The sequence below is a fragment of the Pezoporus flaviventris genome, unplaced genomic scaffold (genome assembly GCF_033815535.1).
Source record: "Pezoporus flaviventris isolate CSIRO_AGI_PZ_B2104156 unplaced genomic scaffold, CSIRO_AGI_Pfla_v1 ptg000604l, whole genome shotgun sequence".
Classification (NCBI taxonomy): Eukaryota; Metazoa; Chordata; class Aves; order Psittaciformes; family Psittacidae; genus Pezoporus; species Pezoporus flaviventris.
This window is the reverse complement of record NW_026893150.1, coordinates 113,680-129,448: the sequence shown is the minus strand read 5'-3', so window position 1 is coordinate 129,448 and position 15,769 is coordinate 113,680. Positions and strand designations below refer to the sequence as shown.

The 15,769-nt window shown below is 59.4% G+C and overlaps 1 protein-coding gene across 1 annotated transcript in view; it reads right to left on the bottom strand.

Moving 5' to 3' along the window:
* The window catches only part of LOC133264111 (receptor tyrosine-protein kinase erbB-2-like), a 71,149-nt gene extending 66,608 nt beyond the window's left edge, over nucleotides 1–4,541 (bottom strand). Inside the window, exon 1 of the mRNA XM_061444041.1 lies at nucleotides 4,533–4,541. The gene's annotated coding sequence lies outside the window, so the exon portion shown is untranslated. The remainder of the gene's footprint in view (nucleotides 1–4,532) is intronic.
* Nucleotides 4,542–15,769: the final 11,228 nt, after the last annotated feature.

The following is a 15,769-nucleotide window of genomic DNA, read 5'->3' as shown; positions in this document are numbered from 1 at the left end:
GGCCCCACCGCAGCCCGGTCCTCGCCGGGGCGGCCCCGCCAGGACTCTCCGGCCGTAACGAGCCCGCCTCCGCCGGGGCGATTCGCGGCGAACCCTGTAATTACCGAGCGTCCTTCGACGGCGATTAATAAATACTCAATGTTAACTCCGCCGCCTTCGCCGCTTTCCTTCCTCACCGGGCACCGGGGGCACCGGCCCGACCCCCTCCGCCGTGCCCCCGGTGCCTCCGCCGCTCCCACCGCCCCGAGTGCGCGGCCGTCGGTGGGGCGGCGCTGATATAACGCGGCGCTGCCCCATGGGTGTCCCCCCCCGGGACCGGGGGAGGCGGTGTCCCGTCCCCCCCACCACCTCCCCGCCAACAAAGGCACCGGGATCTGGAGCCGCGGCCCGGCTCGGTCCCGGTCCGCAGCCAGCGGCCGTGACACGGCTCCGGTCCCCCGGGAGATGGAGCTTGGAGAGTGATGCCCGGAGCTGGCACCGGGCCGCGGTGCTGGTGGCTTCGGCGGCGGCGGCGGCGGCCAAGGCCGGGTTCTTCTGTGGCGGCCCCGGTACCTGGTCGGCTCCCGGTGCCGGTGCCCGATGGAGCCCCGAGGGAACCCCGCTGCGGTGCCAGGTCCCGGTGCCGGTGCCCGACGGAGCCCGGGCGCGGAGCCGGTGCCCGGTGCGGAGCTGTCCGCTGCGGCGGTGCTGAACGAGTGCCTGGGCCCCGCCGCCTCCCCAGCTCCGTTTACCGTGCGTGCCACCGGGGCTCATCACCCCCCGACGGCCCCGCTTTCCTCCCGGTCCCACAGACCCGCAGGTTTTGGGGCAGATTTGGGGTCGGGCCGGGACTCGCCTCCAGCGCGGCCAGGCCCGGGGCCGGCACCGCCGGGGCTGGAAACGGGGAACGGCTCCAGTGCGGCCCCGACGTGCTGGGGAAGGGAGAGGCGAGGCACCGGGCCCAGGCAGATGAGCGGGTTCAACCGGCCCCGACCGAGCCGCTGCCCCCGGGGCTCTCCGAGCCCCGAGGACCGGTTCCCGGTGGTCGCCGCTCCCCGTGGAGGAGCGGAGCCTCTTCCGACGGCACCGGGAAGGGCCTCGCTTCTCCGGTGGAACGAGCCCCAAGGCCGTGGCGGGGGCGACGGGCAGGGAGATCGAGGCCCTTCTCCCGTCACCCGCCGGCGGCGGCACCGGGGCCGCGGCCCAGAGCTGCGGCGGCGAAGGGTGGCTGCCCCGGCGGAGGGGAGCGGATGGAGCGAGGGGATGCGGGAACCCGCCCGGTGCTCCGGCATGGCCCCGCAATGCGGCCCCGCGCTCGGTGCACGGCCCCGATGCAAAGCTCCGGTGCACGGCTCCGGTACAAGGCTTCGGTGCCCGGTTCCGGTGCTGAGCGGAGGCCGCCAGCGGCTCCCGAGGCGGGAGGTCGGGAGCTGCCGCCGCAACCCACGGGGCTCCGCATAATGGTGGGATCAAAACCCCGTCGGGGCGGGGGGGGGGGGGTGGTGGTGGTGATGTTACCGGGGGACCCCGCACTGCTTGACGGGGGGACGGGAGAGGGGCCAGCAGCGGCGGGGACCCCGCAGAGGCGGCTCTCGGGGCTCAGCGCCGTTATTCCAAGGCAGGATGAGATGGGGGTGGATTCCCCCCCCTTCCAGTTACCCCCAGTGCCCCCGGTGCCCGCGTCCCTTTCCCTCTCCCTGCGCGGAGGAGCGCGGCAGGGGCGCGGGGCCAGCGCCAGCTCCGGGTCGCCGCTGCCACCGGCGAGTGCCAGCCGGAGAGGAGAGGGGGGGGGAAGGAGGAGTCATTGCTTCAGTTTAAATTTCATGGCATCTGTTCATTATTATACAGTGCGGATTTTTATATGGACAGCTAAATTAAAGACAGATTTCTGCCAAAATTGCAGCTACCATAAAAAAACCCGGAGGCTCCCGGCGCTGGGCGATCGCCGGCGCTGCGGAGGAGGCTCCTTTTCGGGGGCTGCCCGGGGGTCGGGGGTAAGGGGTCGGGATGAGGATGGGGGGTGCTGCCCCTGGCTCCGTACCATGGGGACACCGGGATCCCGGCCGGTTGGAGAGGGAAGGGTGAGGGGGGGGGGGGGGGTCCCCGAAGCCGCGGCCGGGGCTGGCAGCGGTCCCCGCCGCACCGGGGGGCTGCCGAGCCGCCCCCTCCCCCGCCCGGCCTGCCAGGCTCCATCGCAGAGGAGTTAAAACAAGGACATCTGTGCCTGGAATCGTTGCGAGGCTCCAAACCTGCCAACGCCTGCTGGCACCGGCCGCCGGCAAAGCCGCTTCTCCGGAATGCGGCACCGCCGGCACCGCCGCCCCGGCCCTCGCATCCCCAGCCCCGCAGCACGGCCCGGAACGGGGGGCTCGGCCCGGATGGGTTGGGGGGGGGGGGGGGGATGCTCAGCCCCCCATGGGGTTGTGGGTGCAGCCCCCCCAAGGCAGTGTCCCCACCGTGTCCCTGTGCTCCGTGGCGTGGCCGTACCTCGGTTGTGTCCTCTCCTGCCCCGTCTTTACCCCCTGCCCCACCGGGGGTTCTGTTCCTATCCCCACAGCCGGGCAGTGGCCGTGGGAGATGCCCTGGGGGTCCCCTAGGACCTAGGATGGGATGGGAGGCGGGCGAGTGGTACCCAGGGGAAGGGGTCACCCAGGGCTGGGGGCATCCGGGATCCCAGAGCCCTTTGGAAAGGGAGGAACCTGTCCCGTGTCCCTCCCCCAGCCCTGCCCAGGGAGAAAAGGGGCAAACCCCACACAGGGGCAGTGGGAAAGGCTGGTTCCAGTGGGAAATGCAGGGCCAGCACTGGCTAGGAGCAGTGGAGAGCAGGTGGTGCCCACCTGAGCACCCTGAGACAGCCCCTTCCCTTCCCTTCCCTTCCCTTCCCTTCCCTTCCCTTCCCTTCCCTTCCCTTCCCTTCCCTTCCCTTCCCTTCCCTTCCCTTCCCTTCCCTTCCCCTTTCCCTGTGACCCCCATCCTGGGCTCCAGCCCCATCCCCGCAGCCCCCCGCAGCCCCGGGCCGGGGGCTCCCCTCTGTGACCCCCTAACTCGGTGCCCCCAGGCCCGGGCCCTGCCTGGGCTCCTTCTCCCCCCGCTCAGTGCCAGGCGGTGGCTCGGTTCATATGGGAAATGTCCATTTTGTTGCTACTTAAAAGCTGATTTACGGCGGCTGCATCCCAGCCCTGCCTTGGCCTGTGTTCATCCCATAATCTGCCCATTTCTCTTGGCAGCTCCGGCTCGACTGGGCTCGCTGGAGGTCTGTGCCGGGCAGCAGGAGCACCAGGCCCCCTCCCGTGGCCCCAGCCCCTGGATCCCATCTGCTTTGGGTGGATCCTGACAGCTCCGAGCACCGGCGATGCCTCTGGTGTGCAGTGGTGGGATGGAGGGGACCCAACACCCCCAAAACACCTGCCTGGGGCCGTGGTGCTGGAGGGGACATGGGAAGGGGATGGGGACATGATACTGCACAGATAGGACCCCCATTCCATCCATCTCTGCTCTGAGATGGGGATGAGGGGATCCATCCACCCATCCACCCACCCATCCATCCATCCATCCATCCATCCATCCATCCATCCATCCATCCATCCATCCATCCATCCATCCGTCCTCTGTGCCCAGGCAGAGCAACCAGAGCAGGGGCACAGTGGCAGGTCCCAGCCCTGTGTCCGCCAGCGGCTTGGAGCATCATCCCGCCTGTCCCATCCCTCCTCTGCCTGCTCCTAATGAAACTGTTCCCGCCTGAAGACGTTCAATGTGATTGAAAGCCAAACCTTTGGAATCATCACACTGACCCAGCATCCGCTTCCCTGGAGTCATTGCAGCCTCTTCCAGGTTAGTGCCGGGCTGGATTGCGCCATAATCCCGGCAAAGCAAACAAGTTCAGAGCAAAAACTAATTACATTTAGAGCAGCTGTGATAATAATCCTAATTCCACCCCATTTGGTGCCTAAAATCCGGTGATCCAGCAGCGAATGGGGGTGGCCGTGACCAGCACCCACGCCTGGGTCACCTCAGAGCTTTGGGGGGTCCCTTTGGCGCTGTGGTCCCACGGGGGGTCCCTGCCTTTGCCCTCCTCATGGCCCTACCCGACCCCATCGCCCCTCACCGGGTGCTGCAGCGGCTCTGCCCCGGTGTCCGGGTGGTGGCACCGTGCCCGGTGTCCCCCCCCTCTCTCCACGGCCTCCTTGGGGACACGGGGAAGGGGGGGATCAGGCGGGCGCAGCTGGCGCCCGTCACCGTAATGGCCACGGCTGGGCTGGCACGGCGGCCCCGCGCCTGCGGGCACCGGGCAGGAGCAGCTTGTGCCTGGTTTGTCCTTCACTAGACCCCCACAAACCCTCACAAACCCCCCCCCCCCCGTGCAGCCGAGGCCTCGCAGCTCATCACACGGCTGGCCCCGGTGATTGGAGCTCAGCACCGGAGGCACCGTAAACCCCAATGTGCCATCGGCCGGGCACGACACCCCGCTGCTTCCCTTAGGGAAAGGAGAAAAGCCACCGTCGGCATCACCCCAACCCCCCTTGATGCTGGTGGGTACCGGTTGGCACCGTCACTGGCAGCAGCGCGGCCGCGGGGGGGTATTTGCATCCTCACGGTTACCTTGGGGAGCGTTTGCCACAAACGTACATTGGGGCTTTTGGTTTCCCTTTTATTCCTTTTATTTAAAGTTGCCAAAAATTTGTGTTAGCTAATGGCTTCTTAATTCTGCCGAAAATGAGGGAAGGAAAATGATGCCATTCATCTTGTATTGGTTTGAAATCGCGGCTGACAACTAATCGATCATACTGTGGGACATTAACTCCTTTGGATGGGGGCCCAAAGCCGCTCTCGCAGCTCCCAGCTCCCGCCCTGGATTCATTTAACTACTTTACTGCTGGTATTTTGGCACGTGCCGCGCCGGCCTGGTTCCTCTCCGGCTACAGCTGGCACCGTGACTGCAGCATCTCCCCCCCCCCCCCCCCCGTGTGCCACCGACGGTGCCCTTCACCCGACCTTCACCCCGTGGCCTAACACCCCCCCCCCCCACACACCTCTTCCTCCATGGGTCCCCCCCATTATGGACGTGGCCGGGATGGGCGAGCACCCAGGGACATCGGTGGGGACAAAGCAGGGATGGGGATGATGGCGGGGGGGGGTTTGCTGCCCCAGAGGCCCGTGCCTCAGTTTCCCCATGTGGAAGGGCTCAGGTTTCGCCCCCCCTCTGCCCCCCCCCCGATGTGGTCACTGGGACAGGCAGGTCCCCATGGGGAGCGGAGGGGCTGGTGGCACCTCAAAGCCATGGGTGAAGGCAAGGTGGCCCCAGCCCCTATGTCCCCTCTGACCCCTGGAGGGGGCCCCACATCGATTCCTGGTGCCAGGGGTGGTGGCCTTGGGCTGTGCCCCCCCTCCCGGGGGGCTGCGGGCACCCCACGGCCGAGCAGGGCCGGATCCTGCCCCCTCCATCCACGGACACGGAGCGAGGACATCGGCGATGGGGCCACGGGAGCGGAGGGGCAGGCGGTTTATATAGGCATGGTGGGCGGGGCCAGGGGAAGAAAGAAGTCTGCCATTGGTCAGCAGCACCAGCCCCGGCAGGCGATTGGCTGGAGGTATGATTGCCGGTTAGGGATTGGCTGAGGGCTGGGAGCGGGGTGGTCCCCGCGTGCCCCGGGTCGGTCTCGGTCACGGCCCATGGCGGGACCCGGCCGGGGGGAGCCAGAACGGAGGCCAAAGGGACAGAGACCCCCCTGGGGACCGGACCACGTGTGTGCGTCCGACCAAACATGTGTGTGCAACCAACCACGTGTGTGCGTCCGACCAAACACGTGTGTGCAACCAACCACGTGTGTGCGTCCAACCAAACACGTGTGTGCAACCAATCACGTGTGTGCGTCCAACCAAACACGTGTGTGTGCGTCTGACCAAACATGTGTGTGTGCGTCCGACCAAACATGTGTGTGTCCAACCAACCACGTGTGTGCGTCCAACCAAACACGTGTGTGCAACCAACCACGTGTGTGCGTCCGACCAAACACGTGTGTGTGCGTCTGACCAAACATGTGTGTGTGCGTCCGACCAAACATGTGTGTGTCCAACCAACCACGTGTGTGCGTCCGACCAAACACGTGTGTGCAACCAACCACGTGTGTGCGTCCGACCAAACATGTGTGTGTCCAACCAACCACGTGTGTGCGTCCGACCAAACATGTGTGTGTCCAACCAACCACGTGTGTGCGTCCAACCAAACATGTGTGTGTGCAACCAACCACGTGTGTGCGTCCGACCAAACATGTGTGTGTGCAACCAACCACGTGTGTGCGTCCAACCAAACATGTGTGTCCAACCAACCACGTGTGTGCGTCCGACCAAACATGTGTGTCCAACCAACCACGTGTGTGCGTCCAACCAAACATGTGTGTCCAACCAACCACGTGTGTGCGTCCGACCAAACATGTGTGTCCAACCAACCACGTGTGTGCGTCCGACCAAACATGTGTGTCCAACCAATCACGTGTGTGCGTCCAACCAAACATGTGTGTCCAACCAACCACGTGTGTGCGTCCGACCAAACATGTGTGTCCAACCAACCACGTGTGTGCGTCCGACCAAACACGTGTGTCCAACCAATCACGTGTGTGCGTCCGACCAACCACGTGTGTCCAACCAACCACGTGTGTGCGTCCGACCAAACATGTGTGTCCAACCAACCACGTGTGTGCGTCCAACCAAACATGTGTGTCCAACCAACCACGTGTGTGCGTCCGACCAAACATGTGTGTCCAACCAATCACGTGTGTGCGTCCGACCAAACATGTGTGTGTGCAACCAACCACGTGTGTGCGTCCGACCAAACACGTGTGTCCAACCAATCACGTGTGTGCGTCCGACCAAACATGTGTGTGTCCAACCAATCACGTGTGTGCGTCCGACCAAACATGTGTGTGTGCAACCAACCACGTGTGTGCGTCTGACCAAACGTTTGAGCGTCTGACCAAACATGTGTGTGCGTCTGACCAAACATGTGTGTGCGTCTGACCAAACGTGTGTGTGCGTCTGACCAAACGTGTGTGTCCAACCAAGCACGTGTGTGCGTCTGACCAAACATGTGTGTGCGTCTGACCAAACATGTGTGTGTCTGACCAAACATGTGTGTGCGTCTGACCAAACATGTGTGTGTCTGACCAAACATGTGTGTGCGTCTGACCAAACGTGTGTGTGCGTCTGACCAAACGTGTGTGTCCAACCAACCACGTGTGTGCTCCGACCAAACATGTGTGCCCAACCAATCACGTGTGTGCGTCCGACCAAACATGTGTGTGTGCAACCAACCACGTGTGTGCATCTGACCAAACATGTGTGCGTCTGACCAAACACGTGTGTGTGCAACCAACCACGTGTGTGCGTCCGACCAAACACGTGTGTCCAACCAATCACGTGTGTGCGTCCGACCAAAACATGTGTGTCCAACCAACCACGTGTGTGCGTCCGACCAAACATGTGTGTGTGCAACCAACCACGTGTGTGCGTCTGACCAAACATGTGTGTGTGTAACCAACCACGTGTGTGCGTCCGACCAAACATGTGTGTCCAACCAATCACGTGTGTGCAACCAACCAAACATGTGTGTGTGCAACCAACCACGTGTGTGCGTCCAACCAAACATGTGTGTGTGCAACCAACCACGTGTGTGCGTCCGACCAAACGTGTGTGTGCAACCAACCACGTGTGTGCGTCTGACCAAACATGTGTGTGTGCAACCAACCACGTGTGTGCGTCTGACCAAACATGTGTGTGTGCAACCAACCACGTGTGTACGTCTGACCAAACATGTGTGTGTGTAACAACCACGTGTGTGCGTCCGACCAAACACGTGTGTGCAACCAACCACGTGTGTGCGTCCGACCAAACATGTGTGTGTGCAACCAACCACGTGTGTGCGTCCAACCAAAACATGTGTGTCCAACCAACCACGTGTGTGCGTCCGACCAAACATGTGTGTGTGCAACCAACCACGTGTGTGCGTCCGACCAAACATGTGTGTGTGCAACCAACCACGTGTGTGCGTCTGACCAAACATGTGTGTGTGTCTGACCAAACATGTGTGTGTGCGTCTGACCAAACGTGTGTGTCCAACCAACCACGTGTGTGCGTCTGACCAAACATGTGTGTGCGTCTGACCAAACACGTATGTCCAACCAACCACGTGTGTGCGTCCGACCAACCACGTGTGTCCAACCAACCACGTGTGTGCGACCAACCACGTGTGTGTGTGACCAACCACGTGTGTGCGACCAAACATGTGTGTGCGACCAACCACGTGTGTGTCCGACCAACCACGTGTGTGCGTCTGTCCACACCACGTGTGTCTGTCCAACCACGTGTGTGCATCTGTCCAACCACGTGTGTGCGTCCGACCAACCATGTGTGTGCATCCGACCAACCACGTGTGTGCGTCCGACCAACCACGTGTGAGCGTCTGACCAACCACGTGTGTGTGCGACCAACCACGTGTGTGCGTCCGACCAACCACGTGTGAGCGTCCGACCAACCACGTGTGTGTGCGACCAACCCCGTGTGTGCGACCAACCACGTGTGTGCGTCCGACCAACCACGTGTGTGTGACCAACCACGTGTGTCCATCTGTCCAACCATGTGTGTCCGTCTGTCTAACCACGTGTGTCTGTCTGTCCAACCATGTGTGCCCGTCTGACCAACCACGCGTGTCCGTCCGACCAACCATGTGTGTGTGTCTGACCAACCACGTGTGTCCATCTGTCCAACCACGTGTGTCCGTCTGACCAACCCCATGTGTCCGTCTGACCAACCACGTGTGTCCGTCTGACCAACCCCGTGTGTCCGTCTGACCAATCACGTGTGTCCGTCTGACCAACCCCGTGTGTCCGTCCAACCAACCACGTGTGTTCGTCTGTCCAACCACGTGTGTCTGACCAACCACGTGTGTCCATCTGTCCAACCACGTGTGTCCGTCTGACCAACCCCATGTGTCCGTCTGACCAACCACGTGTGTCCGGCTGACCAACCCCGTGTGTCCGTCTGACCAATCACGTGTGTCCGTCTGACCAACCCCGTGTGTCCGTCCAACCAACCACGTGTGTTCGTCTGTCCAACCACGTGTGTCTGTCCAACCACGTGTGTCCGTCTGACCAACCCCGTGTGTCCGTCCGACCAACCCCGTGTGTCCGTCCGACCAACCCCGTGTGTCCGTCCCACCAACCCCGTGTGTTCGTCTGTCCAACCACGTGTGTCTGTCCAACCCCGTGTGTCCGTCCGACCAACCACGTGTGTTCGTCTGTCCAACCACGTGTGTCTGTCCAACCACGTGTGTCCGTCTGTCCAACCACATGTGTCCATCTGTCCAACCCCGTGTGTCTGTCCAACCACGTGTGTCTGTCTGTCCAACCACGTGTGTCCGTCTGACCAACCACGTGTGTCCATCTGTCCAACCACGTGTGTCTGTCCAACCACGTGTGTCCGTCTGACCAACCACGTGTGTCCATCTGTCCAACCACGTGTGTCCATCTGACCAACCACGTGTGTCTGACCAACCACGTGTGTCCATCTGTCCAACCACGCGTGTCCATCTGTCCAATCACATGTGTCTGTACAACCACGTGTGTCCATCTGTCCAATCACGTGTGTCTGTCCAACCACGTGTGTCTGTTCAACCACGTGTGTCTGTCCAATCACGTGTGTCTGTCCAACCACGTGTGTCTGTCTGTCCAACCACGTGTGTCTGTCCAACCACGTGTGTCCATCTGTCCAACCATGTGGTGTCTGTCTGTCCAACCACGTGTGTCTGTCCAACCACGTGTGTCCATCTGTCCAACCTTGTGTGTCTGTCTGTCCAACCACGTGTGTCTGTCCAACCACGTGTGTCCATCTGTCCAACCATGTGTGTCTGTCTGTCCAACCACGTGTGTCTGTCCAACCACGTGTGTCTGTCCAACCACGTGTGTCTGTCCAACCACGTGTGTCCATCTGTCCAACCACGTGTGTCTGTCCAACCACGTGTGTCTGTCCCACCACGAATGTCTGTCTGAGCACCCTCCCCACTGCCCTCCTGCTGCCATCCTCCTGCAGAGCACCTCCATCTACCCGTGTGTCTGTCCATGTGTCTGTGCCTGCATCCACCCAACCACACGTCTGCCTGTCCATCCAGCCACCTGCCTCCTTCACTGTGTGTCCGTCCATCCCTCCATCCGTTTGTCCATCCATCCATCCATCCATCCATCCATCCATAGAATCCTAGAATCATAGAATCGTTAGGGTCGGAAAGGACCTTAAGATCATCCAGTTCCAACCCCCCTGCCATGGGCAGGGACACCTCACACTAAACCATCTCACCCAAGGCTCTGTCCAACCTGGCCTTGAACACAGCCAGGGATGGAGCATTCACAACCTCCCTGGGCAACCCATTCCAGTGCCTCACCACCCTCACAGGAAAGAATTTCCTCCTTAGATCCAATCTAAACTTCCCCTATTTAAGTTTTAACCCGTTACCCCTTGTTCTGTCACTACAATCCCTAATGAAGAGTCCCTCCCCAGTATCCCTATAGGCCCCATCCCTCCATCCATCCATCCATCCATCCATCCCTCCATCCACCCATCCATCCATCCATCTGTCCATCCCTCCAGGCATCCATCCATCCATCCATGCATGCATCCATCCATGCATCCATCCATCCATCCATGCATCCATCCATCCATCCATGCATCCACCCATCCATCCATCCATCCATGCATCCACCCATCCATCCATGCATCCATGCATCCACCCATCCATCCATGCATCCATCCATCCATCCATGCATCCACCCATCCATCCATCCATCCATGCATCCACCCATCCATCCATGCATCCATGCATCCACCCATCCATCCATCCATCCATGCATCCATGCATCCATCCCTCCATCCCTCCATCCATCCATGCATCCATCCATCCATCCATGCATCCACCCATCCATCCATCCATCCATGCATCCACCCATCCATCCATGCATCCATCCATCCATCCCTCCATCCATCCATGCATCCATGCATCCATCATCCATCCCAGTCCATGCTGTGTGCACACCCATGTACTCACATGGGGCTGACCCTCCAGGTGTGGTTGTGGTGTGATGGGCAAGGTTAAACAGGGGGGAGCGGGGGGGTGCGGCAGCATCTCCAGGAGGTGCTGGGTCCACTCGATGCCCCATCGTCCTCATCACACCTTCATCCCCATCGTCCTCTTCATCCCTATCAGCCTCATCACAGCCATTGTCTTCATGATCCTCATCAGCCCACTTCAACCCCTTCATCCCTTCACACCCATCACCCCCATCATCCCCTTGATCCCCATCACCCCCCATCACTGTCATCACCTCTATCACACCTATCATCCTCACCATCCACTTCTCTCTCATCATCCTCATCACCCCCATCGCCCTCATCACCTCTATCCTCATCATCACCTCTATCACACCTATCATCTCCACCATTCACTCCTGTCATCCTCATCACCCCCATCGCCCTCATCACCTCTATCCTCATCATCACCTCTATCACACCTATCATCTCCACCATTCACCCCCATCATCCTTATCACCCCCATTGCCCTCATCACTCCCCCATCATCCTCATCACCCCCATCGCCCTCATCACCTCTATCGTCATCATCACCTCTATCACACCTATCATCTCCACCATTCATCCCCATCATCCTCATCACCCCCATTGCCCTCATCACTCCCTCACCCCCATCATCCTCATCACCCCCATTGCCCTAATCACTCCATCACCCCCATCATCCTCATCACCCCCATCGCTCTCATCACCTCTATCATCATCATCACCTCTATCACACCTATCATCTACATCATCCACTTCCCTCCCATCATCCTCATCACCCCCATCACTCTCATCACCTCTATCCTCATCATCACCTCTATCACACCTATCATCTACATCATCCACTTCCCTCCCATCATCCTCATCACCCCCATTGCTCTCATCACCTCTATCATCATCATCACCTCTATCACACCTATCATCTCCACCGTTCACTCCTGTCATCCTCATCACCCCATCGCCTTCATCACTCCGTCACCCCCATCATCTTCATCACCCCCATCACCCTCATCACCTCTATCCTCATCATCACCTCTATCACACCTATCATCTACATCATCCACTTCCCTCCCATCATCCTCATCACCCCCATCGCCCTCATCACCTCTATCACCATCACCATCACCTCTATCACTCCTATCGTCCCCGCCATCTCCTCCACCGCCATCATCCTCATCGCGCCCATCGCCCTCATCACCCCTACCACCCCCATCACCTCATCACCCCATTGTCTTCATCCCCCTCACCACCCCATTCACCCCTTCGCTTCCTTCACCCCCTTCACCCCCAGCACCCCCGTTACCCCCTTCACCCCCTTCCTCCCCACCACCCCACGTCCCCCCCTGCGGCGCGCGGGCGATGAAGACGCAGACCCCGAGCGTATGTCAGGAATCAGCGCCTGTCGCAGGCACATAATCTGTTTTTCTAAGCCGCCCACGAGCCGAATTAGGCCGACAGCTGCTCCGGGTCCTCTCCCCCTCCGCTCCCGCGCCGCAGATGCCGAGGCCGGGGAGCGATGCTGGTGCCGGTGCTACCGGTGCTGCCGGTGCCGGTGGTACCCGCGGCTCCCGGCCTCGCACCTCCCGCCACGCGGCACCGGGACCCACGGCGGGAGCCGGGCCCAGGCGCGTGCACCGGGGCCCTCGCCTCCCTTTTGCTTTTTGGGAGAGCAGTAGAATGCAATATGCAAATGAGATGGTTATTACCGCAATGTTCGTCAAGCTGAGCTGAGAAGACATTAATAGCCTGATGAATATGCATGTGAATTTGTTAATTAAGTTAATTATTCTGCTGAAAATGCATTCGTCTTCCAAGGACATTTTCCCAATGATTTTTACATGCTTCAGTCATTAGTCATGCTGTATTTTATCGGGGAAATGAGTTTGCTGAAGTTGCAGGGGAGAAAAAAGGAAAGGGAAAAAAGCAAGAAAGGAAAAGGAGAAAGAAAAGGGGGGAAAAAAAAAAGGAAAAAGGGAGGGGGCAAAAAGGGAAGAAAGAAACAAAAAGGAAAACGGGTGGAAAAGAAGGAAAAAGGGGGAAAAAAGAGACAACAAAGCGGCTTGGGGGGGACTTTGGGGGCTGCAGGTGGGTGCAGGTGGGTGCAGCCCCCCCCCCTTCGCCCCTTTTTCTCCCTCTGATGAGGAACTTTCCTCTTCCTTTTTTCCCTGCCAGTGCCAAATTTCCAACACATTAATTAATTGTTGTAGCCAATTAAGTGCAGTTGTGCAAATGAGTTTAGCACTAATTGCCATGCAGCGCCTGGAAGCACATAAAAACTTGCGGTGGGGTGGAGGGAGATGGGGGGGGGAAATGGGGCTGGGAGGGGGGGGGGAACCGGGGCCATGCGAGGGCAAGGGGGTGACAATCGAGTGGCTGGGTCATGCCATAGTGTGCCATGGCAATGCCATGATGTGCCAGGCTAGGATGTGCCATGCCATGATGTGCCATGCCAATGCCATGATGTGCCATGCCAATGCCATGATGTGCCATGCCAATGCCATGATGTGCCACGCTAGGATGTGCCATGCTAGCATGTGCCATGCCATGATGCGCCATGCCAATGCCATGATGTGCCATGGCAATGCCAAGATGTGCTATGTCAATGCCATGATGTGCCATGCCATGATGTGTCATGCCAATGCCATGATGTGCCATGGCAATGCCATGATGTGCTATGTCAATGCCATGATGTGCCATGCCATGATGTGCCACGCCGTGCAGTGCTGTTCCATACTGTGCCCCTGCCGTGCTGTGCCAAGCTGAGCCGTGCCGTGCTGGGCCAGGCTCTGCCGTGCTGCTCTATGGGGCTCCGAGCTGTGCCGTGCTGTGCTGTGCCGTGGCAGCAGGCGGCCACACGGCACCAAGCGGTTGCCCCCATCCCACCTGGGGACCCCGTTTTCCCCGGCTGTGGCCACTCTGCCCCCCTCATCCCCCCCCGATGGGACCCTCCTGTCCCCATGGTTTTGACCGTGTGGGGCCAGCGCTGAGCCCCCCGGCACCCCTCCTGTGCCACGGATATGGACCGCACAGGGAGCTGTGCTGCCCACCCGGGGCTCTGGTTGCACCACAGGGCACGGCACAGTGTTCTGGGCGCATCATGGCAGGGCATAATACAGCATGGCATGGCAGCGTCACAAGCACATCGCATCTTGGCATGGCACGGCACAATGTCACAGGCACATCATGGCATAGCATAATATGGCATGGCACGGCATGGCAGTGTCACAAGCACATCATGGCACGGCGCAGTGGTGTCACAAGCACATCATGGCACAGCATGGCAGCGTCACAAGCACATCATGGCACGGCATGGCAGTGTCACAAGCACATCATGACACGGCACGGTGGTGTCACAAGCACATCACATCTTGACATGGCACAGTGTCACAAGCACATCGTGCCATGGCATGGCAGCATCGCAAGCATATCACTGCGTGGCACAATGTCACAGGCACATCATGGCACATCATGGCACATCATGGTATATCATGGTACATCACGGCACACCCCAGCCCATCCCAGCCCATCATGGCACATCACGGTACATCATGGCACATCACAGTACATGACGGCACATCACGGCACAACACGGCACATCACGGCACATCACGGTACATCATGGCACATCACGGTACATGACGGTACATCACGATAACATCACATCGCGGCACATCACAGTACATCATGGCACATCGCGGCACATCACGGCACATCACGGTACATAACGGTACATCACGATAACATCACATCACGGCACATCACGGCACATCACGGTACATCACGGTACATAACAGTACATCACGGTACATCACGGTAATATCATGGTACATCACGGTACATCACGGCACATCACGGCACATCACGGTACATCACGGCACATCACGGTACATCACGGCACATCACGGTACATCACGGTACATCACGGCACACCATGGTACATCACGGTACATCACGGTACATCACAGCACATCATGGTACATCACGGTACATCACGGCACATCACAGCACATCATGGTACATCACGGTAACATCACGGCACATCATGGTACATCACGGTACATCACAGCACATCACGGCACATCACGGTACATCACGGCACATCATGGTACATCACGGCACATCACAGCACATCATGGTACATCACGGCACATCACGGTACATCACGGCACATCACGGTACATCACGGCACATCACAGCACATCATGGTACATCACGGTAACATCACGGCACATCATGGTACATCACGGTAACATCACGGCACATCATGGCACATCACGGTACATCACGGCACATCACGGCACATCATGGTACATCACGGTACATCACAGCACATCATGGTACATCACGGTAACATCACGGCACATCATGGTACATCACGGTACATCACGGCACATCACGGTACATCACGGCACATCACGGCACATCACAGTACATCATGGTACATCACGGCACATCACGGTACATCATGGCACATCACGGTACATCACGGCACATCATGGTACATCACGGTAACATCACGGCACATCATGGTACATCACGGTACATCACGGCACATCATGGTACATCACGGCACATCACGGTAACATCACGGTACATCACGGTAACATCACGGCACATCATGGTACATCACGGTAACATCACAGCACATCACGGCACATCACGGTACATCACGGCACAT